Below are 23,052 nucleotides of genomic sequence, written 5' to 3'. Positions count from 1 at the left end.
GATTGGCCTTTTTAAGTAAGTCAGCAAATACAGAAAATATAAAGGAAATGACTGAGCTTCAACTACATGCTTATCAAAACTCTGGTCCAAACCAAAGTCACTGCCGTTGAGTTGGGAGTTGGTTCCAACTCATAGTGAACAGTCTAGGGTTTCTGAAACGAAATCTTATTGAGACAATATAGCCTTGTCTTTCTCCCTTGGAGTGACTGGTGGGTTTGAACCACTGACCTTGCAGTTAGCAGCCCATCATTTAACACACTACACAAGGATCTAAATCAAAGTATTGGATTAATGGTCATTATCACTGGGTGTTATAATTGCAGGTGATGTCTGAGTTGCCAGTTTGTATTGTCTACAATTAATATACAACTTCCGTAAAATGGAACTGGGACTAATACAAACAAAAATACAAACAAGAATGCACCGTCAGAAATTATGGTAAGGCGAAGAAGAAGGCCAATTTCATAAATCAGGAAAATTAGCAGCATGTCTTTTTCTCAAAAGGAATTAAGCTACTAATGGCCAGTGACCATTTGTTTATGAGACTTGTTTGTATTTCAATTCTGATAAACTAATCCAAGTCCTTCACACGACTCTGAAGAAATGTGTACAGCTTGTTTATGGCTTCTGTCTCCTTCCCATCTCCTCATGGGTAGTAGGCCAAATCACAGTCATTGATCTCCAAGCAATTTTTGTTTGTTGTTTTTGCCTTCATAATTCTTAAATCTGGTCAGCGTTTTATGTATAACCCACCTGGTCCCTCTGCAGTATTTTATAATGAGACCATTCAGTTCTTAGGATATTCTCATTGCCGCAGTTCTCTTTTACTGCTGAAAACTGTCTACCCCTCTCTGGTCTTTTCTAGTTAGCTTTGCAGCTTCTCGTTCCTCTATACTAGTGTTCCATCTTCATGCTATCCTGAACAAATCTCATCCAATTTACTACCTGACCTCCATTATACCTTTCTGTCTGGCCTCTCTTTCAGGCTTCAGACTCAAATATACAAAATTGCTTTCAGGACATGTCGTCACCAATATCCTACAAGCATCTCCAGTTCCATATATCTGAATAGAATTCACCTCCTCCTGTCCATCTGATTTCAGTGGATGGCATTATCCGATGTTCAGGCCAGGGGCCTCAGAAACACCTTTGACCCTGTGTTTCCTTCCCTCCTCATGTTCAGTCAGCCAACAAAATCTGATGGTGAACACTGGGTAACTGTAGCAGATATGGTCATTATTTTGGTAGTGTGATGATATCGTAGTTATATACATAAGTCAAAATGTATCAGGTTGTTTAAATATAAAACTTATTATATAGCTTATAATGACCCTGAGGAGCAGCTGGTAGGTTTGAATCACCAACCTTGCAGCTCAAACTACCATTGATATCCAGTGCATTATCCTGCAGTGCCACACCAGGACTCAGTATTAAATCTCAGTAAAGCTGTTTGTAGGAATGCCGGTGGCACTTTAGGATAAGCACTGGACTGGTTGGCAGTCCAAACCCACCAGCTGGAGACAGATGAGGCTTTCTGATTCCATAAAGATTTACAGCATTGGAAGCCCTATACAGGGTCGCTGTGACTTGCATATGCAGATTGTACAGCCTTGTTTGCTGTGAGAAGAAGACTTGAATCACTGGCTGATAAAGATCAAAGATCAAAGATTACAGCCTTCAGTACTCAGTGTAAAGAAAACAAATATCCTTACAACTGGATCAATACACAATATCATGATAAATGGAGAAAAGATTGAAGTTGTCAGGGATTTCATTTTACTTGGATCCACAATCAATACTCATGAAACCAGCAGTTAAGAAATCAAAAGACAAAATGCATCGGGCAAATTTGCTATAAAAGACCTCTTCAAAGTGTTAAAGTAAAAGAATATCACTTTGTGGACTAAGGTGCAGCCTGACCCAAGCCATGGTATTTTCAGTCACCTCATATGACTATGAAAGCTGGACAATGAATAAGGAAGATTGAAGAAGAATCGATGCCTTTGAATTATGATGAAGAATGTTGAAAGGACCATAGACTGCCCGAAGAACAAACACATCTCTTTTGGAAGAAATAAACCACAATGCTCCTTAGAAGTGAAGATGGTGAGACTGCGTCTCACATGTTAGCAATAGCAGCCAGTCCATGAAAAAGGACATCCTGCTTGGTATAGAGGAGAATCAGCAAAAAAAGAAGAAGACCCTCAAGGAGATGGACCGACAGTGGCTCTAGCAGTGGGTTCAAGCGTAGCAATTGTGAGGCTACCTCAGGACCAGGCTGTATTTGGTTCTGTTGCACATCAGGTCAACATGAGGGAACCAACTTGAGAGCACATAACAACAACAACAAAGCTGCTTAGAAAATAATTTTATTAAGATATTTATGAGACACCCAAACCCAAACTCACTGTCATCAAATTGATTCTGACTCATAATGCCTCTATTTGACAGAGTAGAACAGTTCTTTAGGATTTCCGAGACTAGATCTTTTTGGGAACAGACTGCCTCATTTTTCTTCTGTGGAGTGGCTGGTGAGTTTGAACCACAGGGCTTTGTAGTTAATAGCCCAAAGCTTAATCCACTGCACGACCAGGATCCTTTTATGAAACACATTGGCTACTAATTAATATAAGCAGTTTGTCAGTAAATACCTTGTGTCCCATGTAATCTAATATTTTAGAAATAAACTCTGTGACAATTCTGTAGCTAAACCAAAAACAAAATCCAATAGTGGCACTTCCCAATCTCTCTTTTGAGTGTCCACATTGCTGTTACGATACTTAACACCCCTCCCTCCTATTTAAACTATTAAAATGACCTTGAGCCTTAAGTGACTTAGGAAAGTGCTTTTTTTCTTTTTAAGTTTTTATTGTGAGGTTTACATGGGAGACCATCAGCTTTACACTCATTCTATCATATTTTGTTTCATTGCAATGATTACAATCCCCTCCATGCATCATCAAATAACCAAAGGGTACACCACATGAGCCTGTCCCCCGGTCGCCAGCACACAGCCCCTCTCCCTCCCTAAGTCCTGCGTCCCCAGCCACTCCATCTGTCCATGTCATCATCTCTGTCTCCATCTCTGGTGTCACTGCCTTTCGGGGTAGGGTCCTGCTCTCGGTTCTTCTCACTTGATGGTCCCAGAGACCTTCACTCCTGGGCTGCAAAATCAGTCACTCTCCTCCTTTTGTCAAAAAACTTCTACCTCAACATTTCCTACCCTCACAGTCAGTTCTGATGGCAATTATTCACTATTGTACCACAAGAGTCTTATCCCCATTTCTTTTTGCCAGCCCGGTCCCAACCGATTGGAATTTATTCAATGGTGATTCTACCTTCTCCCGCGTCATCTGGAACTAGGCTCCCTCTTGAAAGCTTGTAATAGCCAATGTCTAAGTTACCCATCCCTGTCAACCCTGCGTACCGAGGGGGTGGGAGTGCCTGTCAACCCTGCATACCGAGGGGGTGGGAGTGATCCTCGCTGTAAAGATTTGTTCCCTTTTTTGAGCTGCTACATCTGTAGTAAGTATAGGTAAAGTTCATCAAATTGTAGTACGTTACTCTTTTTTTTTTGTTTTTTCCCCCTCTCTTTTTTCTTCTTCTAGTTGAGTTCTGATCATCCAGCCATTGATGCCAGGTCAAGTGGGTACTATCTACAAGTATGGGTGTTCTTGCACATCTCCCCTCACTTCATATCAGCTGGACACTTCACTCTCTGCTCTAGTCCTCTGTGGCAATGTCACTGCCTCTGGGCCCAGAAATCCCGGGTCTTGCCATTCTGGTGGCCATTCAGGTCTCCACCCAGGTTCACAGGAGTCTATTGAATGTGGTCGGGCTTAGCTCACAACTTCAATGCTGGTTTTTTCCCCCTCTTTCCCTTATCAGTGACCAACGTGGTCACCAGCCAGACCACATGCCTGCTCATGTATTCCCCTTGAGTCTCAGTCTTGGAAGGGAGTTTATTCTGAAGGGTCCTGACCAATTGCCTTGATGGCTTCCAGGCAAACAGCTTACTTGTTCTTGTAGTAATCCGTCAGACTGCTGTTATTGTTTTGGATTTTTCCTGCAGGTCTTTGTTTCACAGAGTATCCTCTGTTCTTCTAGCTGCTCCAAGTTGGTCTGCTCGTCCTTTCCAGTGGAAATTTCCTACCTCAGTCAGTTCTGGGTGGGGTTCTGGGTTCCACCTATGGTCTTGTGCATAAAGGCTCCACAGGAAGCCTCTGAAAATGCCTTTGAAATAGAAATCCCGATAGTGGTATGCAGGATAGACAAAGTATGCAAATTAAGGGAGAATGCCTAAGAGTCCATGCAAGTTTTAGTTGTTATTGATGGAAGTGATTAAGTTGGTAAGGGAATTTTGTTTGGTGTAGATTATGTGTTTCTTTTCAAACACAATGAGCTTCCAATGATGAGGGTGCATTTTAAGTAGAGATATATCTCAACACTTGGATCTGAGGAATTTTAGCTTCCCAGAAAGATTGACCCTGGCAACACAGACTTCAGTATTCTCAGTTTAGATGTCACCATTTAAGTCTTGTCAATTGAACCCCTGAGGGAACAAGGCGTAGAGAAGGGAGCACAGAATTTGAGACTTAGCTACAGAACTAGCTGTGTATTAGAAACATGAAGAGTACTCTATAGAGAAGAATGAATATCAGGGAATTCAAAGGAGAGTGCTATCAAGGACACTGGGAGGTCATGGAAGAATCTCCACCCTGTGATGGAAGAAACTGTCTAGGAAGGCAGATAGACTACAAAGTGGGGTATTGTCAGGATTTGTAGCTAGGTGTTTTCTCTTTATCTCTTTTATAGAAAAACTACTTATGCATGTTTGAAGGTCAGGGACTGGTGGAAGATGAGAAGTACTAAAAGCCAATGCTTATGCTAAATTGGAAACTTTGGAGAAGCAGAAGGGGGTAATCTAGAATATAGGTCAGCTGAAGAGAGGTAGCATTTGAGAAGTGAGAACACCAATATAAATTGGGGATATATGTAAATGAAGAAAAGGAATATTAAGTGAAGACCAGCTGCATGGGCTAAAGAGAAGTAAAAGTCTATAGTAATCTGAGCGAGAACAAGGAGTGAATAGTGAAGTGTTGAGTTTGAGCTGGGAAGGACCAGTTTAGCCAACTATTAATTGTTTAGCAACTTAAACAATTTGAAGTCACACTTTGCTCACTTGAAAGACTGAAATAATACCTCCTTGGATTTTTTTTTTTTTAAACAACTGGTTATATCAAAATTGTTTTCTTTTATTTGTGTAATTATCACAATGTCTTGTAGTCTGTGTTCCCATTTACTAAAATTGTTTTGAAAGTCACATTGTATCCTGTAAATAAAGGAAGCTTTCCATTATTGAGAGAATACTCATTCTTCAGGATTCTATAGGGAGTCCATAATAAGAGGAATGGAAGATTGGTGGTAGATTTAGTGGGGAAAATATTTGAATCCAGGATTAGAGTTGGATTTGCCAGGAGAAGCAAATAGGAGCAACTGTAGAAGAAGGTGTGCCATTCAGAGTCCTAATAGAATCACATTCTCCTTGTGTGTACTTAGCAAATACTTGTTGATAGACAAGCTGGCTGGTAGCTAATTATAATGTGATGACCAAAGACTGGCTTCTTGGTAATAGGATTGTTAATACAGGAATAGAATGCCAAGGAGCTTGAGGAATTTCCTTCCCTACACATGTTTAAATAATGTGGATATTCAACGGTCTAAAGATCATTTGAGGGAAACCCTACCTTAAAGCAGCAGGGGCATGAATTCAATGACTTTAAAAAGACATCAGTATTTCTATTTCTTTAATCATGTCATATGGACAAATCTGTAAAAATGCCCATTTTCACCCTCACCCAGCTGTGCCTATGAGTATTTCTTCATCTTCACTATTCTCAGTTGCAAACTCTGTGTAGTTTTCCACATCCTTAACAACTGCCTAAGTTTGCCCAAAAAAAAAAAAAAAAGAGTATCTCCATCACTCAATCACTCAGGTGTATCCCTTAGAATAACTTTTCTCACGTTGGGAGCAGTTTTTAAAAAAATAAATGTTAAATAATAATTTAAAAAAAAGATACTAGTGCAGCAGTTGTTGGCTATAGAAATATATTATGAGGAGCGCTTTACTGGTTCACCACAAGCATGCAATAATTTACCCCCACTTTCCTTCCCCTCAACATTTTTTTTTTTTTTGAAGCAGAGTTTCAGATTTTATTAAGCTGGCTAGCTCAGAGGAGCTAATTTCTCCAGATTCTGAGCCTTGAATATAGGGCATTGCAGACTTATATGGGGTCAAAATCGGAGAGGGGTTAGGTTGCAGACCTGTTTGAAGACAGGAGGGAAACCAGAGGATTGGTTCCGTTTAGTAACCTGATTAACATTCTAGCTTGACTCCTGGGCGGAGAGGATTGGACCTACTCAGTCACCTGATTAACATTTTAGCTTATTTCCTAGGCAGAGAGGGCAGTGAATGTTTTTACCTTTTCCTGTTCATTCCCCCCTTGATGCCCTTTGGGACCTTTTTCCCAGGGCATCATTTAAATGTTGCTTAAGGAATGGTATTTTGGTATTAATTTGGATTGTTGGTACCCTTTTCAATTGATTGTTTTAATGGCAGTTTGCATGGTCCTGATCACTAGTGGGAAGAGGCATGGAATGATTAAGTAAATTCCAAATAAAACAGGACCCCACCCATGAGAATCTTGAACCCTTTCAAGGCGAAGAACTACCCTCTCCATAGGCTCTGCGGGTTCCACCCATTCCAGGTTTGCACAGGGACATGGACCACTTTCTGCGTTTTTACAAGGTCTTCTACTGACAGATTCTGGTCATCTATTTGTATGCAGCAGCTAGCAAAATTAAACTTCTCACATACCCCTCCTCCTTCCGCAGCCAATAAGTAGTCTAGTCCCCTCAACTTTTGCCCCAAACTTCTGCTATCTTAATGGAAATAGATTTTCAATGTCAGATTTTACTGGTTTACCTCAAACTTGTAATTTTGACACATATCCTGTTTTCTCTGTCAGTTTTTACTCCAAATAGCTGCTCTCACTCTCTCTTTCTCTCTCTCAAGAATTAGATCTTCAGCAGTAAGATGAATGATAAATTTCTCTGCATTCATTATAAATTCATGGATATTTTTAAAGTTGTAGTTTTTTCCCACAAATTTTCTTTAGAATTTAGGGTGTTAGTACAAAATGCTTTTTTTTTTTTAAGCAAAAAAAAAAAAAAAAAAGAGCAGAGATGTCAGCTTGAGGACTAAGGTGCGCCTGACCCAAGCCATGGTATTTTCAATAACCTCAAATGGATGCGAAAGCTGGACAGTGAATAAGGAAGATCGTAGAAGAATTGATGCCTTTGAGTTGTGGTGTTGGAGGAGAATATTGAAAGTGCCATGGGCTGCCAAAAGAACCAATAGATTTGTTTTGGAAGAAGTGCAACCAGAGTGCTCCTTGGAGGCCAAGATGGCTAAGCTTCGTCTCTCATACTTTGGACACATTGTCCGGAGAGAACAGTGGCTGGAGAAGGATGTCATGCTGGGTAAGGTGGAGGGTCAGAGAAAAATAGGAAGACCCCCAACGAGATGGATCAGCCAGGTGACATCATTGACGACGTCAAGTGTGGCGGCAGTAGTGAGGTTGGCCCAGGATTGGACATTGTTTCATTCTGCTGTGCACGGGGTCTCTATGCGTCGGTTCCGACTCGATGGCACCTGACAACAACAACAAAATGCTTTACCTGTTTAAATGATCACCGTTTGTCCAAGAATTAACATGTGTGAGAAAGTCATTAAACTTTATATCACATTGTTTTCATTAAAAAGTTTAAATTATTTGCCTAATGAGAGTATCCAGATACACACGGGGCAGACCTAGAAATCTGACCCAAATTCATATGGCTTACCTAAATTGAGCTCTTGGTGTGGTGCTGTAGGATAAGCACTGGTTTGAATCACAGGGTTGGCTGTTCAAACCCACCAGTAGTTATTTGGAAACCCTATACAGAGTCTCTATAAGTCAGGATAGACTAGACAGCACTTAACAACATATGGTTTCTGAGGAGCAGTTGGTAAGTCTGAACTGCTGATCTTTTGCTTCATAGTCCAGTGTTTATCCTACAGTACCACACCAGGAGTCCTCAGAAACCCTATACAGGGTCGCTGTTAGCCTGAAACAACTCAACGGCACTTACAACAACAACAATAAGCTAAGTTCTTGCCAGTGTTTTCGTTAGATGTCACTGTCAGTTCCTCATCAAAGGGGTCCATGTACAACAGAACTGAGCACTGCCCTGTCCTGTGCCATCCTCATAATCCTTTCTATGTTTGAACCCATTGTTGCAGCCACTGTATCAAATCATCTCATTGAGGGTCTTCCTCTTTTTCACTGACCCCCTGGTTTACCAAGCAAGATGCTGTTCTTCAGAAATTTGTCCCTATTGATAACGTGTCCAAAGTACACCAGATGAATGAAGTCTTGCCACCTCGCTTCTCATGAGCATTCTGACTGTAGTTCTTCCAAGACAGATTAGTTCATTTTTTTTCTGACAGTCCCTGGTATATTTAATATTCTTCACCAATACCATACTTCAAAGGCATTAATTCTTCTCTAATTTGAGGACTAAGGTACGCTTTACCCAAGCCATGATATTTTCAATAGCCTCATATCATGTAAAAGTTGGACAGTGAATAAGGAAGACCATAGAAGAATTGATGCATTTGAGTTGTGGTGTTGGAGGAGGATATTAACATTACCATGGACTGCCAAAACAAACAAATCTGTGTTGGAAGCAGTACAGTCAGAATGCTCCTTGGGAGCCAGGATGGCCAGATTTCATCTCGTAAACTTCAGACATGTCATCAGGAGGGACCAGTCCCTGGAGGAGGACATCGTGCTTGGTAAAGTGGAGGGTCAGTGGAAAATAGGAAGACCCCCAACAATGGAAGCAACAATGGTCTCAAGAGTAACAACGATTGGGAGGAGGGGGCAAGACCAAGCAGTGTTTCCTTCTGTTGTGCATAGGGTCTCTGTGAGTGGGAACTGCCTCCATGTACTTGACAATAACAAAAATAACTTTCTTATTCAGTCTTCAGCTTTTACATACATATGAGGCAACTGAAAAGACCCTGGATTGAGTGAGGCACACCTTAGTCCTCAAAGTGACATGCTTTTACTTTAACACTTTAAAAAGAGGCCTTTTGTATATTTGCCCAATGCTAGTTCTGGTGTGGCACTGTGGGTTTAAATGTTGGACTGCAAAGTTGGTTTAAACCACAAGGTTGGTAGTTCAAGCTCACCAGCCACTCCTCGGAAACCCTATACAGTGTCACTATGGGTCAGAACTGACTTGATGGGACTTAACAACATGTCTTTCGGAGTTTTGGTGTGGCACTATGGGATAACACACTGGACTGCAAGGTCAGTTTGAACCACAAGGTCAGTAGTTCAAATTCACCAACTGCTTCTTGGAAGCCCTACTCAGTGTTTCTATGAGTCAGAACTGATTTGATGGCACTTAACAACAACAATATGTTTTTTGATTTCTTGACTGTTGCTTTCATGAGCATTCATTGTGGATCCAAGCACAGTGAAGCCTTGACTACCTCATTTTTCCCTCCATTTATCATGCTATTACTTATTGGTCCATTTGTGAGGATTTTTGTTTTCCTTATGTTGAGGTGCAATCCTCATTAAAGGCTGTAGTCTTTTGTCTTCACCAGTTAGTGCCTAAAGTCCTCATCACTTTTCAGCAAACCAGGTTGTGTCATCTGCATATTGCTGGTTATTAATTAATTTTCCTCTAATCCTTATTCCATGTTCTTCTTTATATAGTCCAGTTTTTCCGATTTTTTTACTTAGCATACAGATTAAATAATTATGGTAAAGGGATACAATCCTGACACACATCTTTCCTGACTTTAAGTCCCATAGCATCTTCTTGTTATGTTTGAAATGACTTCCTTTTGGTCTCTGTATACAGGTTCTACATGAGCACAGTTAAGTGTTTTGGAATTCCCATTTTTTCATGATGTTATCCATAATTTGTTCTGGTCCACACAATTGAATCCCCACACATAGTCAATAAAACACAGTTAAACATCCTTCTGGTATTCTCTGCTCTCAGCCAAGATCCATTTGTTATCAGCAATGATCTCCCTCATTCTACATCCTCATCTGAATCTGTCTTTAATGTCTGGCATTTCGCTGTAGATGTACTGTTGCAATCATTTAAAAATTATCTTCAGCAAAATTTTACTTAGTGTGATATTAATGGTATCATTCAATAATTTCCATATTCTGTTGGCTCACTTTTAGTAAGTATAGGCTCAAATATGGGTCTCTTCCAGTCGGTTGGTTACATAGTTGTCTTTCAGATTTCTTGACATAGATGAGTGAGTACCTCCAGCACTGCACAAAACACTTCAGTTGGTTTTCTGAAAATTCTTGGAGCTGTGCTTTTGCCCAGTGTCTTCAGTGCAGCATAGATTTCTTCCTTCAACACCATCCGTTCTTGAGCATAAATGACCTCCTGCAGTGGTTGACCACTGACCAGTTCTTGGTACAGTGTCTTCAAGTATCCCTCCCATCTTCTTTTTGGCGCTTCCTCTGTTGTTCAATATTTTCCTCATAGAATTTTTCAATATTTCAACTCGAGGCTTGAATTTCTCTTCAATTCACTCAGTTTGAGAAATTCTAATTAGTGTTCTTTTCTTTTGGCTTTCTAACTCCTGGTCCATTTCATTAAAATACTTTAGTCTTCTTGAGTTGCCCGATTTCATCATTTCTCCCTTTCTCATTTTCTGGTCTGTGTTCAAGATAGAGTTGTTTCTGAGATCCATTTTCATATTTTCTTTCTTTCCTATCTTTTTAATGACCTTTCAGTTTCTTAATGTCAGGGAGCAGTCAGTAAACAGTGAACAGTTTCAGTGTAAAGTGTTGTTGTTGTTGTTAAGTGCTGTCGAGTTGGTTCCGACCCATAGCGACCCTGTACAGGGTCTCTGAGTAGCTGCTGGTGAGCTTGAACTGCTGACCTTGCAGTTCAAATGGTTTTGCAGTCTGGTGTGTTAACCCACAGCACCACACCAGTGTGAAGTGTAGTGCATGAAAATAAATCGGGGTAAGGAGACGGAGTGACCATTGCAAACCATCTGTGCATTGGTCTTGCTTTTGATTAAAAGCAAGACCTTTCCTTCACTTTATAAACTGAGAGGATGGTGTATCTTTATATTTGAAATAAATTTTACTTATGAGACAGATTCATGTTTGGTGACATAATTTTATAGTTTAGCGTATTGCTACTAATATTATTTTGGCATCACGGTTTTTAAAGTTATTTGATCCAAGAATGTCAATTCTTTTGGTGCCAAAGCAATTCTTTCTTTGAGCTCTGGGCCCTTCAGATTTGGGTGTAACCCTGCTTTCTTTTGCTACTCCTCTTTAGCATGAGTCCTCTGCTCTACTCAGGTAATTTTTTGCTTATTCTTGCCTTTGTTCCAGACACTATACTTGTTGTTGTTGTTAAGTGCTGCCAGGTTGGTTCCCATTCATAACGACCCTGTATAGGGTTTCTGAGGAGCAGCTGGTGAGCTTGAACCACCGACCTTGCAGTTCAAACCAACATTGCAGTCCAGTGTGTTAACCCAGAGCGCTGTGCCAGGAATCCCAGACGCTATAATTTGTTGTTGGTGTTAAATGCCATTGAATTGGTTCCTACCCATAGTGACCCTGGATAGGGTTATAGACAATGGAAAAACAATGGCGAGCAAAGCAGGTCTTTGCCATCATGCTGTTTTACCAATTAATGAAGATGATTCTGATTAGTGGAATTTTGCTTAATAAATAAAATCACACAGCTGTGCCGCATGAGTTTTTACTAATTTACTTATAAACTGAGGTAAATACTGTGAAGGCAGTGTTGTGTAGTACAGAGGCTTGGATTGGGGAAGTAGCAGTGGAGATGAAGACAAACAGAAAAGTTGAGAACTTTATTGGGAGGTCAAATCAATGGGATTTCGTAATTTACTTAAATAGGGTTGAGGGAAAAAAAGTATTTGGAAGGCTTTCTGGATCATTGGCTTTAGTTGTCTAGCATGCCATTTGTCAATGGGGTATCTTTGAAGAGTGAGAGATTGAAAGTTCATTTTTGTCCTTGTTGGATTTGAGTATTTGTCTCAAGCCCATTTTTCCTGAAGGAAGGCTTTCCTGAATATTCTACCCTTTACTGATTTTCTAACTCCAGTGGATTAAATAATGTTGGCATTAGGTATAAACACTTCATTGGCTATACCTAACAATTGGCACTTCATGTTATACTGCCTGGTTCCCTGATTGTTGCATGTGTGTTCTAAGTTAGTCAGTTGTTCAGGTGGTCACAAAACACATGGCTACTATTTTTATTTATACAACTCATAACACTTGGAAGAGCATCACTGTTATATATTGGTAATTGGATTGCCTATGTCTATACATACGTTTTTGAGACTGTCTAATTTCTTTGGGGTTAATTAATAATCTATAGATATGGTAAAAAAAAAAAAATCATCAGTGTCAGGACAAAAAAATGAGTTTATTCACAGAAAGTGAATGATATGTTCTGGGATGAATGAGGTTGGGTGTCAACTTGTAGGCTGGGCATACTTCTTTGTGGTTTGCCAGTTATGTAATGATGTAATTTGGGGTTATGTAATAATGTAACCATCTCCCACGATATGATCTGTTATGATCAATCAGTTCTAAGGACAGTTTACTCAGGGGCATGGCCAGCATCTAATATATGTATGAATGTTCTAGCAAAACTTGCTCCTTTGCTCTGGGTCCTGCATTTGGCTCACCATTGTGTGACTTCCTGTTCTTGGGCTGCATCAACCTCCACTGTCTGTGAGCCAGCAGCCTACCATCTCACCGGACTATCTTGAATTTGTCAGCCCTGCAGCTATGTGATGCCGGAGGAGCCTGACTGACAGGCTAGGGACTTGCCAGCATTTGTAACTACATGAGCATTTGCCTTTAGATAAATCACTCTATAGGTAAGTGTGTGTGTATGAGGAGTTTTCAAAAAGTTTGTGGAGCAATTATATTACCTTTTTTTTTTTTTAAAGATTTTATTGTGAATTGAGTGATAGTTTACAGGGCGGATCATCAGCCTTACACTCAATCAATAATATTTTGTTTCATTGCAATGATCACAGTCCCCTCCATGCACTATCAGTTAACAGTATTTACCTCTATTCCCTCTTTTTAAGTATGTTGTTATTGTTGTTAAGAGTCAAATCTGACCTATAGCAACACCGTATAGGTTTTCCAAGGAGCAGCTGGTGAGCTTGAACCGCTGAACTTGCAGTTCAAATGGATTTGCAGTCTGGCACTTTAACCCACAGCACCACACCAATACTCACTTAAATGACCAAAAGGCACATTTTGCAAGCCAGTCTCATGCCAGCTGGCACTCAGCCTTTCTCATTCATGAGTCTAGAGTCCTCAGGTGCTCTCTCTCTCCATGCCATCACCTCTGCCTCTATCTCTGGTGTCGCTGCTTCTCTGGTTAGGATCCCATACGCTGCTCATGCTCTTCCTTCTTGATGGTCCTAGAGTCTTCTGTTCCTGGAATGAAAGATTAACAACTCCCCCCTTTTTGTTTCACATCTTCTACCTTTACGGTTGTGACAAGCACAATTAGTCATGATAACAATTACTCACTATTGAATCAAAAGAATCCTATCACCATCCTCCCCTATCCCCTTTCACCAGACCCATCTGGACAAAAGGAAAACTATTCAGCAAGTAATTCTACCTTATCCCCCTCCTTCTGAACCTAAGCACACTCTTGAAAACTTGTAAGCCACCCACTTCATGCCTTTATTACCCTCTTGCCCCCCAATGTCTTGAGTGTCTTAAGTTGCCTGTCCCTATCAACCCTATGTACAGAGGGGATAGGCTTGATCCTTGATGTGAAGACTCCTTCCTTCTAGCTTCAATTCCATTATCTTTTCATTCTTTTTTTTCTCACAAACTTTTTGAAGCTTATATATATATATATATATATATATATATATATATATATATATATATATACATACACAAAGAAGCTCTGGTAGCATAGTGGGTTATGAGTTGGACTGCTGACTACAAGGTCAACAGTTTGAATCTACCAGCCACCCCATGGGAGAAAACTGAGGCTTTTGACTCCCGTAAACACTTACAACCTTAGAAACTCTGTACAGGGTCACTATGAGTTGGAACCGACTCCATGGCATATAATCATATATACGAGTATATACATACTTCACTGATTTTGCTTTTGTAAAGAACCTAGCCAAATAAATACTCCTAACTTACTAACAGAATATGCTCTCCATTTGAAACTAATTTCTAATTGAAGAGGCGAAACCCCAACTATTCACTGAATTAAACTGAATAGCATTTAACTAAAAACCAAGCAAAGTACAGGATGGTATACCCTTGAGAGTGTTCCCAGTCTTAAATTTACGTTTTTGTGAACTTTTTTCTTTAGCTTCTAAACCTGACCCAGTATAGTACCAAACATTTTCTAAATTTGCATCTTTAATGGAATTTGATAGCCTTCTTCATACTGTTTCACCAATTTGCCTCAGAGATTTTAGCATTGGAAAGTTGGGGTTTTATTTTCCCAGCTGTTTAAATGTAATATATTTGAAGACAGAGGTACTGTCCTGTAAGTTTATAGCCTAAATAAATCTATTTTAAAGGTGTGCTGGTTGGAGGCCAGGTGGCATAATGGGATGACATATGAGCTATTCACATTTGAAGACTTGGCACTAAATTCATCTCAGGATGCCAGGAAAATGACTTTAGAGGTGTCAATTTGCTGGAGTCTTTGGTGGGCATCTGAGAACATCACAGAACTGTTGTAAAGTTTAACATAATGTATCCTCTGTAAATTATATTGCCACGTTAGCCACCTAAGGTACAACAGGGCAGCTTGAATGACTTCAGTAGGCATTCCAAAATCTTGTTTTAATAACTAATGGGAAGTGCAAGCCTGTCTAGAAGAAGACCAGTGTAATCTAAAGGATTGTACATGAGACCAGGAGTTGAAAGTTAAGCTTTTCTATTTCTCTATTCTTTATCTGGCTTGCCAGTTATTCAGCAAGTGTTTTGCACAAGCCTCTTTTTCTGAGCCTTCATCATTTTAGGCATGGATCAAGGCCACTTCTCTTTCCTCTCCCTAGCTTCAGGTCTCTTACAAATGCCAATGATATTTCAAAGAAGTGTTGGGAAGAACTTATTAGTATTCCAACAGCTGCCATGATAACCAGGTCTTGACTGCTGTGTAAAGCTGTCTCTCAGTAATCCCCAGCTACTTAATTGGTCTGTTAATCTGAACATCTTTTACTTTTTTTGCTTTTGCCAAGAACGTCTAGTAATTATGCCCTCCATTCCTATTTGAGTACCTCTTTGAATTACTTCAAAGGCCATCATCAGTAATTCATATTTAACATCTGAATCTAAGGTTCCCTTATTGTAGTCACATAATGTGCACTAGCCGAAACATTGCTTAATTTGAGAAAGCATAAAATGCTCAAAGGTAGCAGTCAGACTTTGACTTTTATTGTGAGGCTACATTTTAATGGCTCAGATAGACCCTCTGTTAACTTGACCCATTTAGCGCCTTTATGTTTGCATTTAACATCAACCATTTGGACAAAAGGGTTCCTTCATGTTGTGTTGTCAGAAGAGATTCAAACCAAGTAGGCAGTGATAGGGAACCGTGACCACCGATGGGGGTCCCAGGCATAGTGTGTTCTCTTTTCTCCCTGTTAACAGGGAGGGTTTGGTTAGACCCAAGAACTGTACATGGATTTGGGGACATTTCCAAGAGCCAATCCAACTTGACAGTATCCTGCTTTGGTTTTTTCAATAGGTCCTAATTAAGCATCCTCTATGGAGTTCTGGATGCTGAAAGAGATGATCTATGAACCTCGATTTTGTTTTCTTTAGCTCTAATTTTGGGATCTCAGAACCATTCTTTTAGGGGGAGTCATGCCCCCAGTGTCCCCAAGTTCTGGATTACACCCTGAAGCCCTCATGGGATGATTGCTTGGATAGAGTCCTTTGAGTCTCATGAAGTCAATTAATAGAAACAAGTGAGGAAAATTGGGAGCAGTGGAACTTAACTAAAGAGGTCATTTTGGCTTAAAATATTTGGCTTAAAATCATTATCTGTTTAAATAACTCTTAATTAAGTATCCATTACCACTCAAAGGCTGTGTATGCAATAATGAACAAAGGATTCTGCCCTAATCCCTAATAAATTGTATATCCCAAGGGGAAAGGCAGAGAATAAACCAACAAAAACATCATGACAAACTGTGGTAAGTGATATGAAGACAGTAAGTACTGTGGTGTGATAAAGAGTAAAGCAAAGGTGGCAGAACTGTCATGAAGAAGCCCTTCTGAGGAAGGAGGCATTTGAGGTGAGACTGGAATGATGAGAAGGAGGAACCAGCTTGGTGGGTTTGGGAGTGAGAATGAGTAGGATGGGTAGACATTCCAGAGAGAGGGAGCCAGAAACGCAAAGATTTCAGAGAAGGTGGGGAAGAAAGCCAATGTGCCTCAGGGGAGTGACGTTGAGACGAGATTGGAAGGAGGACAAGGACCAAATCACAGAGGAGGCTGGAACCCTGGTTAGGAGTTTGAGTTTTATTAGAAGCAAAAATTCTTGAATTTGGCCTTTAAAAAAATAATAAAATTCAATGAACCTCTTATTTTTACACCAAATGAAAGATGACAGTTCCCTGAGTGGCCAACCTGCATTTAAGTCTTGAGTAACTGTGGGCAGAAGCCAGCAGCATGGTGACAAGCACTTTATTGTGTTCAAAGCCCTGCATTCACTCAGTTCTCATGCATTTTATCGCTCGAAAGTGGAAGAGCAGGAAAGTCTAAGAGGCTGTAGCACTAACATTTATGAAAATGAATAATTTAGCAAGAATAGAGTCATGAATAATGAATTGTGAAAACAAGAATCCTTGCTTGTTGCTAGAGATTCATAATTTTCATTTTATAGCAAAATGCAGTTGGCTGCCATGCATCCCTGACTGGCTTCATCTAAGTACAATTAGGCCCAACACATTAGTGCCTTGATGTGCAGAGTTGCTACTGGCTTCTTGTGTGGAGACCATTAAATTTTAATGCATTCAGCTTAAGCATAAGTGGCCACAGATGATTCATAACGCTGCTCTCTGCTCTTGGTGAAAATGATCGTCAGCAGGAGAATTGTCCCCAATGGCCACACTTATCTTCGTAGTTTATTTCCTAAACATTTTTGTGTCAGGAGGAGACCAGGAATAAACATTGCACAGCTGATGGTTAAAGTACTGTGCTAATTGCTCTGAAACCGCAGGATATTTGATGATGATAAAGTAGAACTAGAGCCCTAGTGTGTCGCTGTAGAATAAGCACTGGACTACTAACCACAAGTTCAGGGGTTCAAACCCACCAGTTGCTCCTCAGAGTGTCACTATGGGTTGGAACCACTCGACGACACGTAAGAACAACAACAACAAAAGTAGAACTCAGTAACTCTTGACATTTTATTTTTAAATTCCTGGTGTCAGGAGTGTGCAAATTATAAGCCACTCTTTAAGAATGGAGCAAGGCAACCATATATTATTTTTGTTTTTATTTTTTTATTAGGAAATATATGCCGGGAGTCACCCACAATATTATGACTTCATCAGTTAGTTGCTGGAGATACAGACAGGATGAGCCAGCCAACAGGCTTCCCTGGTTTAAGCTTTAGACAGCACCTTAACCCAATGAAAATAGGATTGTGGCTTGGGTGTATGAAATGTAACAGCCCGGTAATTAGTTGAATACTCACCTGACCCAACCACTATCCTGTACTGAGGAATCCCTGCGAAATATGCTATCAGCTAAGTTCGCTTTTCTCGTGCTACATGTAACCTGGCATTGTCTCTCAGATTTTAAAGTCCTTCATTGTCTTCACAGTGACTCCCACTCAGTTGTCATAACATCTGCATCCTGTCCTTCACGATCTGACATTTGTGTCTCCAGCCACTTCCCTGTTACTTGCCACAACCATTCCAATGTAGCTACAACTCGCAGAAGGAAGCGTATTCTCCCTTATTCTCAGGTCTCCTTTGCCCCTAGGCATGTTGCCATGTTGCCTATGGTACGTATCTTGCCTGCTTAAGTTGTCCTTTGTGAGTTGGATGTTGTGCGAGGCCATTCTTAGTCACTAACTGCCCCCCACACACACACACACTAATACCCACCCCTCTGTGCCTGAGGCATGGCTCTCCTCTCTTTGCCCACCAAAAAACCAAACCAAACCTGTTGTAATCAAGTTGATTCTGACTTATTGTAACCCTATAAGGCAGAGAGGAGTCCTGGTGTGGCGCTATAGGATAACTGAGTTCTGACCCATAGTAACCCTGTATTGTATAGGGTTTCCAAGGAGTGGCTGGTGAGTTTGAACAGCCGACCTTGTGGTTCAGACCAACTGTGCAGTCCTGCACTTATTCTACAGTGCCACACCAGTACTTCTGTTAGAGACTAGAACCGCCCTATTGGGTGTGGCACTGTAGGATCAGCACTGAACTTCAAACCACAAGGTCTGCAGTTCAAACCCACCAGTTGCTCCTCAGAAAGCCTGTACATGAGTCAGAATCAACTTGATAGCAGTTAACAACAACAACATAGGGTTTCCTAGGCTGTGATTTGTATGGAGTCTTAGTGTGGCATTGAAGGATAAGCATCAACTGCGCTTTTGGTTTGAACCTCAAGAGTGGCAGTTCAAATCCATCAGCAGCTTCTTGGAAACCTTATACAGGGAGGGTCACTATGTGTGGGAACCGACTGGATTAGCATTTAACAACAATCTGTATGGGAGCCTCTTTCTTCCAGGAGCTGCTGGGTGGGTTCAAACCACCAACCTTTTGGTTAGCAGCCAAGTGCCTAACTGTTACACCATCAAGGGCGCCTTTCCTTAAGCCTGGTGGTTGTGGCAATGTGCTGTGAAGATTCGTAGTGACCCTGCAGAGGGTTTCTGAGGTTGAAATTCTTTATAGGAGCAGAAAGCCTCATCTTACTCCCATGGAACATCTGGTGGTTTTGAACTGCTGACCTTGAGGTTAGCAGCCTGACTCATATCCACTACGCTACCAGAGCTCCTTTCCTTAAGAGTAGGGGCTGTGTTTTGTTGCCTCCGTACCCCTGGCACAGAGTCTATATGTGGTAGACGATCAGCCCAGGATGGCTGGGTGGATACTGTGTTTCCTTTTCCTGGCCCTGATCGTGTGATCTAGAACCACTGGCATTTTCCCAAGCCAACGTTGATATTATACTGGATTATCCTGATTAGGAACAAGATAACCACATTTTAGTCTCCCTACCACTTTACATACAATTTGCTTCCCCTACTAAATGAAGACATTTTTACAAGCCCTTTGCTTAATGAAGGAGCATGGTCCAAACTTGCTGGAACACTGTAGAGACAGATTCATTTACTATTATAGGATTAGCCACACCTAGGAATCAGTTTTGGTTCAGGTGCTCTTAGAATTGCTTTTATTCAAGCAAGGAAAAACAATATAGTCTCCCTGCTTGCTTCATAGTCCCTAACCTCCTTCATTGTAGCTTCAGTCTGTCTATTAAAGATAAAGCAACAGTATCTTAGAACTGAAACATAAATCTCATGGTCTCCATTCTAACATTCCAAGTGGTTCTGTATTTAAAACTGCCATTTGAACTGCAAAGTCGGTGGTTCAAGCTCACCAGCTACTCCTCAGAAACCCTATACAGGGTCGCTGTGGGTTGGAATCAACTCAACGGCACTTAACAACAACAACAACAACAAGGAAAATAGGCATTTATTCTTAAGCATGTCTATGATTGGCTTCCACAGCCCTCTCAATTATGTGTTTGATTCTCTCTCTAGCCTTCTTATCAGTGTGGGGAAAAAAACTACATATAATATATATATGTATATATATATAATAATCCTGTTTATTGTATTCGGGTAACCTTTTTTTTATTTCCTGAAGTAAAGACTTTATGATCTCTTTCTTTTTCTTTGGTTACTTCCTTAAGTGAGTAAAGAATTTATGATTCCTCTCTTTTTCTTTTCCTCAAGTAGGGATGGGCGCCTTAAAAATTTGAACTAGCCAACCAGGTAAGGGAAAAGATTGTGCGGTCAAAACCCTAGCCAATGGGGGGAGACACAGCCTTGAGACTCGCATCAGGGATTAAAAACCTGAGTGGACTGCCCACTCAGTGTGCTCGCTGGCCTGTTACTCTATGTTCGGCTATATGCACGCACCCTCTTGCAGGAGTAAATTTTGCTTTGCCAAGGTAATTTCGTCTCACCGAGTGTCTTTTATGCGACATTGGGATTCATTTCTAACATCAGGAAGGTTTTTTTCCCTTAATGTCTAACTTCAGTCATCCCCTGGACTGCTAACCACAAGATTGGCAGTTGAAACTCTCCAGCTGCTCCTTGGAAACCCTATACAGGGTCACTATGAGTCAGTAGGAACTGACTCAATGGCACTTAATAGCAGCAGCTGCAGTCCAGTGAGCCTCAGCGTCTTCTCCATTTGTCCAGGCTTTAGTGGAAATAAGAAACAAATATTCACCAGCACCCATTGTTTGCAACTGAATACATCTGACTTCCTCCAGGCAGCTGTCTCTTTCTTGTGCTAAATGAACTTGTTGTTGTTGTTATGTACAGATGGAGTCCCTTAGACTCCTCACAGTGACCCCACATAGAGTTTCCGAGGCTGTAAATCTTTACGGGAGCAGAAAGCCTCATCTTTCTCCCGCGGAACAGCTGGTAGTTTTGAACTGCTGAGTGTCGAACCGCTGACCTTGTGGCTCGCAGCCCGATTTGTAACCACTTTCTCCTTCTACCATTTTTGCATAACTGTTCCTTTGAAAACTTTCTTGCAGCAAGTATCAGGGACTATACCTTTCAGCTTGGTCATTTTTATCCTGCGTTTTAACTTTTTCAATGTACCAATCTGTTTTAACTACGATAAACTAGCTAGCGCACTGAAGAAGAATCTATAGTTCACTTCAGATGTGGACCTCTTCATCTCTCTAAGTGAGCTGTGTTCAATCTTTTTGCCTCATTTCTATGCTAATGGCTGAACTCTTTCCATGTCTTACTTATGGCATCTTTATACCTAAGTTTGATATAACCACAAAGACAGTACTTCTGACCTCTGCTAGTACATGTGGTTGCAGGAACTGAGGAACCCCAAATCAGGGAGCTAGGTAGCAGGCTAGAGACTTCTGCAGGCCTAGGTCCCAAGAACTGGAGGTCTGACAATGAAAAGAAAGCGGGTCAAGAAAAGAGATCTAGCTCTGCCAGAAAGAACATCCGTTTCTGTACTGGAGACAGGCTACATCCCCAGGGGACCTCCCCTTTCAACTGATTGGCGGTGCATTTCAGTCAGATCACAAAACAGAAGATGATTACATAGTGTCTGTGAAACCACTGAGAATGAAAGCCCAACCACTTGGACACTTAACAGTAACCAGTGCAGGTACTCACCCAGGTTCAGGTTCCCAGATCTTAAGACATCTATTCACTTCACCTCAACCTTAAACCAAAATCAAGAGCCCAGCCACCTGAGATCTAGAAATAGATTTATCGTTGGGATTAGTAATAATTGTAATTCTTTGTCACCTTATGATCGTTGCCTGCAGACTGCTTTTAAAGAACCTTACAATCACCGCAGAGGAGGTAAAGTCAAATTTTTTTAAAAGTCTATTTGGGTTACTTCTGATGTCATTCTGATCTGAGATCAAGACATCCGATTAGAAAATTGAATTCTGATAGTTGTTGTTTTTTAATGATCCAGTATACAACTACCCTTTATCTTCAAATGGAGATAGTGTGGAACTTTTGCCCCCAGAGAAATGGTGTGTCTTTTTGGCTTCTTTTACAGCACTTTAAAAGCACATTTTAATTCAAGAATACTGTAAAATTGATTTTTTTTAAAAAAAGTTTTTATTGTGAATTGAGTGATAGTTGACATGGGAGAACAATCGGCTTTATACTCATGGTTTCATTGGAATGATTAGTCTCCTCTGAGCATCATCATTCAACAGTATTTGCTTCTATTCCCTCTGTTTTTTTGTGGGGTTATTTTTTGGGAGGGGTATACACAAAGACACTCTGGAATATATAATCATTTAAACAACCAAAGGGCAAATTCTGCAAGCCTGCCTTCCTGGCCACCAGCACACAGTCTTTCTCTTTCCATGAGTCTAAAGCTCTCAGCTATTCCCTCTCTTTATGTCCCCATCTCTGCCTCCATCTCTGGTGTTGCTGCTTCTCTGGATAGGGTCCCACATTCCTCTCATGCTCTTCTCCCTTGATGGTCCTAGGGTCTTTTTTTTCTGGACTGTAAGATTAACTACTCTCCCCTTTTTGTTACAAAGCTTCTACTTTTAGAGTTGTGACAGTTGCAATTAGTCATAACAATTACTCACTATTGAATCATAAGAATCTTAACCCCATCTTTTTGTATCAAACCCGTCTAGACAAGATGAATACTATTCAGTGGGTATTCTGCCTTCTCCCACACACTCTGAAACCAATTCTTTTTCTAATAACTCTATCAGTCCTCTATACCTACTGAGTTCAATGTCCATAAGGGCTAGTTTAGCTACAGTTTGTGTTGTCAGTGGTGGAGGGAGAGAGCACGGTATCATAAATGTGCCAGCCTGCATGACAGGCTGGAACAGAGTCAGGTGTGAAGTGGACAGCGTTTATGGTGAGCCCTATTGCATGCGTGGAGTGTCTGAAAAAGCAGCTCACTTAAGACTTCAAATCTTTGTAGGTTGCTGCCAATAAGACCAAATGCTTACTGGAACTTATGCTTTATTCATTCTAGCTTTGAAGGATTTTTAAAAAAAATCTTGCCTGGAATTCATCAATTTAAAAAATATATTTCTTAGCATTGCTGTGTCTTGCTTTAGACATAAAGATTATCTTCTTTTAGGGTGTCTCATACCCTGTTTGTTTAACTGGCAAAAAAAACAG

The 23,052-nt window shown here is 40.7% G+C and overlaps 1 protein-coding gene across 1 annotated transcript in view; it reads left to right on the top strand.

Moving 5' to 3' along the window:
• The window catches only part of BBS9 (Bardet-Biedl syndrome 9), a 604,103-nt gene that overhangs the window by 526,432 nt on the left and 54,619 nt on the right, over positions 1 to 23,052 (top strand). The gene's annotated exons all lie outside the window — the stretch shown is intronic.

The sequence above is a fragment of the Chrysochloris asiatica genome, unplaced genomic scaffold, assembly GCF_000296735.1.
Source record: "Chrysochloris asiatica unplaced genomic scaffold, ChrAsi1.0 scaffold00006, whole genome shotgun sequence".
NCBI classification, from domain to species: Eukaryota; Metazoa; Chordata; class Mammalia; order Afrosoricida; family Chrysochloridae; genus Chrysochloris; species Chrysochloris asiatica.
This window is presented reverse-complemented; position numbering and strand designations above follow the sequence as displayed.